Source organism: Bombus vosnesenskii, unplaced genomic scaffold (assembly GCF_011952255.1).
Source record: "Bombus vosnesenskii isolate JDL3184/JDL3185 unplaced genomic scaffold, Bvos_JDL3184-5_v1.1 scf7180000013285, whole genome shotgun sequence".
Lineage (NCBI taxonomy): Eukaryota > Metazoa > Arthropoda > Insecta > Hymenoptera > Apidae > Bombus > Bombus vosnesenskii.
The window spans coordinates 2,612,196-2,621,831 of NW_022882938.1; the positions used below are offsets into that span (position 1 = coordinate 2,612,196).

The 9,636-nt window shown below is 33.7% G+C and overlaps 1 protein-coding gene across 9 annotated transcripts in view; it reads right to left on the bottom strand.

Annotated features, from left to right (window-relative positions):
* Window positions 1-9,341, bottom strand: part of LOC117232235 — a 156,455-nt gene extending 147,114 nt beyond the window's left edge. For 5 of the 9 annotated variants that reach the window (XM_033491481.1, XM_033491479.1, XM_033491480.1 and 2 more), the window contains exon 1: window positions 9,130-9,241. The gene's annotated coding sequence lies outside the window, so the exon portion shown is untranslated. Of the gene's footprint in view, window positions 1-9,036 lie in introns of all 9 variants that reach the window. The other 4 variants (XM_033491477.1, XM_033491485.1, XM_033491474.1 and 1 more) reach the window with 4 other exon arrangements.
* Between the last annotated feature and the right edge of the window lie 295 nt (window positions 9,342-9,636).

Sequence of the window (9,636 nt, forward strand, 5' to 3'; positions counted from 1 at the left end):
TCCATCGATTGGGTTGACAACTCAGTGATTGCGGATTTTGTCAATACCACCTAATGACAAAATCCGCAATCATTTAGTTACCAACCCAATATATGTTCAACAGCCGTAAACATTGGTATAAAAATTGCCACGATCATTTCCTACGAAGTCTACAGATTGAAAGAGAAAGCTGAGCAAAAAATAAAACGAATATTCCACATTAAAGCACTAAGTGGAAAAGCAAAGCAATAAAGGGATTAATAGCTAACAGTTGCGAAGTTACAACACGAGTCGGCTGGAAAGTGAAAAAGACGAGGTATACAATCTGGCTGGTTATTCGATTTCAACATGGTTGCTCCTTTTTTTCGATACTTTGACCATCGTTAATTAACGGTACCATGGGAGATCGTTAAGTGAATTACTGGCAGAAATGCGATTTAACGACGATAGTATCGGGTTCTCAACAGAAATTAACGATCGACCAATGAACGTGGGAGATGATTCTTAACGACGTGTCGACGATGAAATCGACTACGGGAAAGAATCTCGGACGAAGGAAATCTCATTTCGATCGCATTTCATCGCGTTTCTGCTTAATTTCTGGTCGCTTCAGCAGTTTTCAAACACGATGATGTAGCAATCGGCTGAAAACAGAAAGAATCCAATACTACGAGGATAGAAAATTTAGAGATCCAACACGAAAGGAACACAATGTAATAATTTTAGAAAAGAATTTTAAGGAAAATAATCTTACTTAGATCATTTGCTATTAAATTGTTATTGTTACCAAAGATTAAATTTGATAGTAAACAGCAAACATTATTAAACCTTTAATCTTATATGAGAGATTCAAGATAATGATATAAATCATTAAACCTTTAATTTGATATTGATAATTGAAAACCGATAAGGATAAAGATAAATTTTGATAAAAAAATCTGTATGTTTCCAAATATCAAAATACGTCAGTATACATATTCAGGAGAATTTGGAAATTCGTATGCAGATTTTCGAAACAAATACAAACCTCGAATATCGTTTCCTTGTGAGAATTACGCTTATAGCACCGTTTTCCACTAAATTCCTCGATTAAAACGATCTTAAACGGTAGCACCATCCGATTTTTATTATTAAAGCGAGTAAGAGTATTTCTATGTGCATGTAGAATCGAACAAGGTGTAACCAAGTGGCGCGTTAATTAGAACGAGCTCTACTTTGAATCTCAAACGACGATGTGTATCATTAACGATATACCTTTTAATGCTTGCACGATTTGTTTCAATTGTTCGTTGAAGAAGCCAATTAACGACGAGTGTTACAACACCAGGCAACATCTCCTTTCTTTCTATCGAGAAATCGAAATTCAGGTAAAATTATAATAATTGATATCATTGGTAATACGTGAATCGTTGATAAAGAAATAATTATTTTCTTAATCTTTCATTCTAAATTCTTCGTTATTTTATTATACTATCAAAGAATTAAGAATCGTCTTGGTTTTTTCCAGTGAAATAAGTGGAGCAGACAGAATCAAGCAATAATGGTCACAGTATCTTTAAGTGACCGTGACCGTAGTAAATGCTTCGAAAAATTCTTCCGATTCTTCTTAGAAAAACTGTCGCTAAAAACAGATGGTCTGATACCCTCAATTCGAAGAAACAGATTTTTATAAATATAATTAAAAGGGATAGAACCTAAGTAGAAATTTGTTTCGCCTGCTAAGTATTCTACCAAGTGTTATACTTTGAATATTTTATATATTCTTGCATATTATGTAGATTCTATACATTTTTACGCGTTTAAATTTCTACTAAATACAGAAAAATCCGCAGTATAGTAATCGTTATATCATCGGGAAGAAGAAGAAACCTATTAATCTACTAATCACACTCCATGTCAAAATTACTCTAATTATACGATAGATAAAGTCGTCGACGTGGATTCATACGACTCTCTTAGTTTTCATCTCGCAGAGTTGCTTTTATCGGGCCGGATTTAAAACAGATTTCGTTCGCGGAAAAGAGGCGAAAAGCGATCGATCGACGTACGGAAGAAGCCGCGGCAAAAGGAGATCTGGCAAATTACCATATGCATTCGAGGTCTCCAATCACAGGCTACGTGATTACTCCGGAAGGAAAAAGTTCCATTCCGTGGTTGCCCGCGAAATTGCTCGATCGGAATCCTCTCCACAATTTTTCCGACATGCACAATTTCAACGACTCAGACATATTCTAATTTTCGCGAACGTATTCGTTTCAATAATCCTGTTCAGACGAGCCAAATCGCTTAAAGTCAACCTTATGTTCATAGTAAGCATTTGTATTTGATATTCTTCGCACGAATTTCTCTATTCCGATGCAATAATTCGTTTCTCTATTAGTAAATTATCAAGATTTAATAAGAAAAGTCTCGTTTAATGAGAACTGCCTCGTACAACTTTTCATCTCTTTCTCTATGCTAAATTCAAATATTGGCTACATTTTTCAATTTATGAAATAAATGTCGTTTCCTAACAACAAAACCTAGGCCTGTGATACGATAGAGTTGTAACAATGAAGTGGCCTCAAATGAGACAGTGTATTACATTCGTGGTGCAAGTCAACTCAATTGAATTAAGCAGCTATTCACTTCCAGACATTAAATTGAAGTAGGGAAATTGTGATAAGAAATCATATGCACGCATATCAGGAAACAATTATAATAGTATTTCAAAACACGATAAATCAAATTTGATGTGACGAAACAACATGTAATGAGATGAAGAAATTAAGAAAAATTGGTATCGACCAGTTCAGCTTCTGAGAGACTCGTGTAATGTATGACACACGAATATGAATATGAAGCAAAAATTCCAAAATGTTCATCCTTTGTATCTTACTGATCCGCTGTGACAGGGAATGTCTCACCAAAGAAACTAAGACAAGTATCTAGCAAATTATTCCTTGAATACTTGAATGAACAAGGAACCAACAGGTTTTCCTCCACCTTTCTTCTTCTCCGCCAACGCGTCGAACTTAAGGACTCGACCGATCGATCGAAAAACTTTGACCCAGTTACGTGTTTCACCCTCCGGAACAATGAGTGAAAAAGTCGGCCTGAACGTCGACCCTGCCACCGTCTACTAGGAATCCTGCATTGTTTAACACTGAGGAGGAACGAAACGAAGTCACAGAAACGAAAGCAACGACAAAACAGTGGCGAAATATGTTCAGAATCAAAGCGTGTTCTCGACCGCTTTTCAGCGAACAATAGACCTACTCATGGAGCACGGGCACCTGTTTACGATACCTGCGTACGACGTAACTTTGCTCTCACAAGTTGAATTTAGCTCGTCCCACCAGATAGAAAGCGCTGCACCCTATATTCGGAGTTTATGTGGGCTGGCCTGAGAGTAAGAGCAAAACTGGAGGCTATTAGTTTGATTTCTGACTACATTATAGAGGTGGAAAGAAATGGCGAAACGCGTTGTTGATAGAATCTGTGATGTGAGCATAAGATTCTTTTTATTTCACCTATTTCTTATTCCTTTTTTATCCGCTTAATGCGCATGTTTATGATATGTGGGAACATGAATTATTTCTGATTTATTTGATTATTTTAGCCATTGATCTTTATAGATTTTAGCTACGATATTTTACAAACTAAAATATCTATGTACCTTCTAAAAAATATATTATACTATACCTACTTGCATTGTTGATTGTCTTTTACTGTAAAGGAAATTTATTTTCATCGCTTCTATTAATAAATCGAGGAGAAATTTACGTTTTAAGAAATTAATTCAAATAATTTTAATTGAAGACTATTAAATATCTGATGGCATTATAAAGGTGGAAGAGGCTGCTGAAACCTATTGCTACTCGCTGTATTAATAAAATTTAGGATGTGATTCTACGATCTTTTTCTATTTAACCTACTTTCATTTTTTTTTAATTGAAATAATTTTAATTGAAGGCTACATCAGTTCGATTTCTGTCGACGTTACGAAAATGGAAGAGGCTAGTGAAGCCTATTGACGATCAAATTTAGCGTGTAATTATACGATCTTATTATTTTATCTATGTTTATTTCTTCTCTATCTTCTTCCTTTCTAAAAACGAATCTAATTGAGATCTATTGCTTCTAACGTGAATTTTTTACTGAGAACTCTGTTATGTCTGATCGTCGACACGATCCTGAAATGTCCTAAATGAGAAATTCACTCCCTTGATTTCTCTTGAAAAGGATAGAATATATTGATTATAACTTTTACGGGGCACGTTATTGTCACACATATACACACATAAAGTAGTATTTGTGCACAGTTGTTTGTTGTGGTTTACATTCATAAAAAAAAGGGCAGGGGACGGTTAGTGCTGTCAGGACAACACACGATTCACGTGTACGCAACACCTTGGCAAAAAGTAGTTTCCAGGCACAGAAGTGTGTGTGGAAACACTTTTCGAGGCTCAATTCAAAAAATATTTGTATTTCATATCGCTAAAGAATAATTTCCAGTATTAATACAATTTCATATAACTCTGAGATAAGAATTTTCATATTAAAAAATTGGTAATTTATGATAAGATTGTAAGAAGTAACTTTTTATAGTATTAACTCTATGTAGTGACGATGTATTTCTTTTTTGAAGCTGATAATTTGTTTATGATTCTTGTGTATAATTTATTTTATTCCGGATTAATTCTAATTGGATAAATTTGAAATTGCAAAATTAAATTTTATACTTAATCAAAATTAATTTGGATAATATTAGTAAATAATACTTTTAGATTATAGTTAAATTAAAAAGCAATATTTTTGAGTGACATTTACACTAAAAAGCAACATTTTTGGACGACAATATTTCATGAAACTGACTCGTTTATATCGTCATCTCTCTGAAATTTTTATTCCGAGTACTTGTTAATTCACTAGAAATACGATACAGCTATTTGATGACATTAAAATCAGCTTTTATTCGATCATTTAAATAAAAGTTGTAATGAAACTATACTTAGGTTAACTGAAAGGTTAGGGAAGTAGAGTTTTTCAACGCATGAATAGGCACGAAGTAGGAATGAACGAACAACATGGCAATTTCATGTATAAGCAAACGCTTTGCACCCTAAATTTTCTTTATCGATTTATTATTGCGCTTCGACAATTTTCCTAGGACGTTCAAGTTCGATTTTATTTAGTTTTATAATATTTTGAATTACCGTGCGGTCGAGATGTTTCAATAAAGAAAATTTTTAAGATGAAAGTTAAAATAAAGCAAAAATTAGAAAAATACTTCGATATAAGGAAAACAATTTAAAAAAATATAAACTTATTGAAAAACTTACATTTAAATAACATTCTTCTCAGATCCAATTATGTATTTTGAAACAAAAATTCTTGAATCACACTACGATACACTTTCACATTTTTTATCATTGAACGATACCCGCTACAACTTCTCTAAGAGCGGAACCCTCTTGAAATATATCATTAGTAAAAGTCTATAAGTTACAAGTTACGAATTATTAATATTAATAGAGTCTCCATTATATAAAATGAAGTAACGAAGTAAATCATTCATTCGACTATCCGGTTTGACGTAAATTTGCAAAATTATGAAAGAGAAATATAACCTTCATCTTGTCGCTTGCCAATTCACTAACATTGTTAGTTCGTAATCTATCGCGCAAGAGGGCTCAGCGATCACTTATTCTCCTCCAATATGACATCATAACTAGTCCTGTCGTGTCAAGTCCTGACCTGAAGTGCTCCAGCCATTATAAATATTATCATAATTTCGCTCTCAAATAACACGTGGCATTAAGTGTTTCAATAATCTTCTATTATATAATCTACGAATCCAAGTTTCAGTTGTTTATTGAAATATTTTGCAAGTGTTTCAATAATATTCAATTAATTTAGAACCTATAGTTATAACCTATAAACTCAAATGTCTCTAAATTGTTTATTGAAATATCCCACAACCTCGTCGTACAAAACACGCATTTCACCGTACAAAATAATATTTAACGCAACAAAATCTCAACGCAAACACATAAAAACGACATGCTACATGTAAATAGTTACATACATATTAGGTATATCATGTTACTTCTCACAATCTTAATCAACACAAAAATAACACGAACGTGATCTTCACCTGTGCGGATTCTACGTTTCAAGCAATTTGAAACCTCGAAGACAATTGTATACAAACAGTTCTTGAATCGAACCGCGAATGTCATGGTCGAGAAATCTCGTGGAAGACGAGGGCTGGGCACACGAGGCAGTGTTTGCATTTTGTATTGTGCAAAAGCAAACAAAGGATCAAACGGTGACACTGTCGTTTATAATCTCGTTCTGCTAACCGCGTTTCCTCGGATCGTTTAAAAACAGCTACGGGAATGGTTGGTAAAGCATCGTTTCCCGATATCGTCGAAAGAACTGTTCCATGTTGGAGGACCTTAATTTCGAATAATTGCGGAAATTCTCCTCCGTTCGCTGAAAAATTCGTTTTCGATTAAACGTGCCGCGTTCCGCGTTCCGCGTTTCGCACGCGCGAAAACTCTTTGAAAGCACTTCTCTCTGAAAACGTTCTCGGTATGGATTAATTTTGAAAAATTGTGAAAAAGTGGTGAAATACAGAAAAGTTAAATTGAAGAATTTTTCATATGGATGGATTCGGCTTGGCTGGCAAAGATTTTTTGAATTTACAAGTCTTCAGGTATGGCGCACATATTTTTTATTTATTTTTGTATTTTTGTGTTTGTACGATATACGCTGTTATTAAAAATTTGGGATTATTTATCTTACAAGAGGCGAATTTAGATTGTCAAAGAGAAATTTTAATAATAAAGGGACCCAAATTTTTAGTAGAAAAATAGTGCATGTGTTTGGACTTTTAATATTTTAAATTGTCAAGTAATTAAGTTGCGATAATATTTAAGATTGACAATGAGAAACACATATAAGTTAAAAATGGATTTAGCGATGGAGACATTTACTCTCTCAATGTATTCCTCTCTTTTCTTTGATTAACAATTAATGTCAGTTAATTTGTTACAAAATTAATAGCAACAGCTTATAAAATGTATTGCATTCTATGTGATTACGTTCAGTTGTTTATATTATATTAAAAGTTCGATTAATTTTATTTCTCGTATAAATCTCAATAAATCATGGATCTTTTCTCGTTCCGGGAGATAATAAATGTATTACGATCGATATAAAGTTATAATCTCGGCTATCGGGTGCTTATAAAAAGAGAAAGTGCTTCCGTATCATTAGCCGGTTACTCGAAATGATTTAATAATAGCACGAAGGGAATCGATCAAAACGTGAACCTACAGAAGTTTCACTACGATGCTACTATGTAATGTATAAGAAAAATTACATCGTTTAAATCTCCAACGAAATATATATTTTTTCAGAGATAAAAATATCTTTTATCAAATTATATGGTTGATTTGCCAGAAGAGTAACGGTACTACGTAAAGTAAATTCTTCAAGAGATTAATTTAAAATAGAAAATAATTTTACAATCTAGTTAATATTCTTTGAATTGTATGTTCTTGTAAAACTTTCTGTTTAGATACATTACAATAAAGTATTGTTTATACATATCTCCTCCATATACTTTACGTCATTCTTGTTTAATATCTATAGCATTTTCTCGTATTATTGTCAGTCAGTATAGTTATTACATAATTGAATTGAAATAAATTATATTTTTATAATTTATCTAATTAAAGAAATACAGAAATTTTAAAAGGCGTTCACTCTTTTATCAAACTGACGATATAGTGGAAATAAAGCTTCATCTATTCTTCAAAATAAAGAGGACATGCGGTTAAAATGCAATTTTTGGCTAGTTTCTCAAGATACATCCGAAAAATCTTAAATAAGATCCATTCGAGATCTTCGAAATTTTGCACGATGTAGGTTTTAGCAATATCAAGAAAAAAAGAAGACTAAGAATAGTCGAATAGCGAAGGAATTAATCCTGATTCCGTGGCCCATGGTTTATCCACGCGGTTTAACGTGATTTCACCCCCGTCGTTCCACGAGATCCTCCGCGGAAACATTCAGAAAAACGTACGACGAAGTGTGAAGAGCCGCGCCGCTGAATCAACTCTTAAACCGATCTACCACTCGGTGAATAATTCGATCCTTAATCGAGGAAATCGGACGATTAACTATTTTAAGAACGCTTCACATGCATCCTTCCAAGGATAAGAACTTTTGAAATTTATTCATCGTCAAATATTTGCTATGTCTCACGACTGGAATTTTCTTAAAGATTTCTCGAAAAATTCTCAAAGTCCTCTGATTATCTTTAGCAAAAACTGTGGTAATATGTAATATTAGCGACTTAAAAGAATTTGTAATAGTTATGAATTACAGAAATCTTACAATTGTTATTATGAATCAAGAGATTTGGAAATTTCTTTAAATAATTATCAAGAAATGTATAAGAAGTCGAAAGTATATTATCAGTAATTTAATAAAAAGTTCAAAGAATGTTTATCAATAATGTGCAATTTAATTTCGATTCAGAAAATTCTTTGTTATCTCTGGCAATCTTTGCAAAAGCAATAACAGCAAGATCGCTGAGCCAAAAGAATTTAATTACGGATCAAAGAAATCTTGCACTTGTTATGACCGAAACAATCTTAAAGAATCCTTTGGTTACCAACAACTATATAATTTCACGTTATTATGTATATTCCAAAGAAGACTTATTTACAGTTCGAAGAACCTTGTAGTTGACAAGAATGTGCAATTTAAATATGGGTCAAAGAAATCTTACAATTGTTGTGACCCACGATATTTTAATGAACTCTTTAGTTATCGTGTATATAGATAAGTATACATATAATTCTACATTATTATACACCAAAGAAAATACATATCTAGTCCAAAGAATCTTTCACTTATCAATAATATATAAATTCACGTATTGTGTAATACATAACTTTACGTTTTATATAATCTGCAACTGTTATCTTACCCGTAATACGAAAGAAAAAAAAAAGGTGGAGGAAAAAGACCGTGGATGAATCTGTTAATATCACGTACCCAGTGAGTCCGGTTTAAGAGTGGACGAAGGACACGGCACAGAAAGACAGAGAGAGAATGTGTGATCAGCCAGGGTGAAGGAGATTTACTCACGATTATGTTGCACGTTTCGTTGATGCGGCAGGACTGTCGTCGAGGGTGGAAAAGCACGTCGGACCGGTCGCGAATGAGGCTCTCTCCTCTCCCGACGCGCATCGCGCAGACGTGCCTCTCCAACCCCCTCTGCATTTACGTGTACACACGATAAACGCGGCGAGTAGAAGGAAGATCGCTCAGCGGTTTTCTCGGGGCTGATATAGCGGGACAGAACAACCGAAGGAACGTCAAGGGATCGTATCGCGAATATACTTGATCAAACATACACGTGCAACTCCGCAAAATATTCTCGAGCGCAGAAAAAGCGCAAAAGACCTGCCGGCTTGAATACTCAATTTTCTTTTTTAACTCGTTTAGGGTTTAATATTATGACTCGACGGTGGATGGTTTTACTTTTTAAGTTTTTACTTATGAATACAACTAAATAAAGTAGAATTTAAGGAGAAAGTTGTTTCGTGAAAAGGATAGATCCTAGTTTGAACGATGGTGGAGGATAGGTGAATC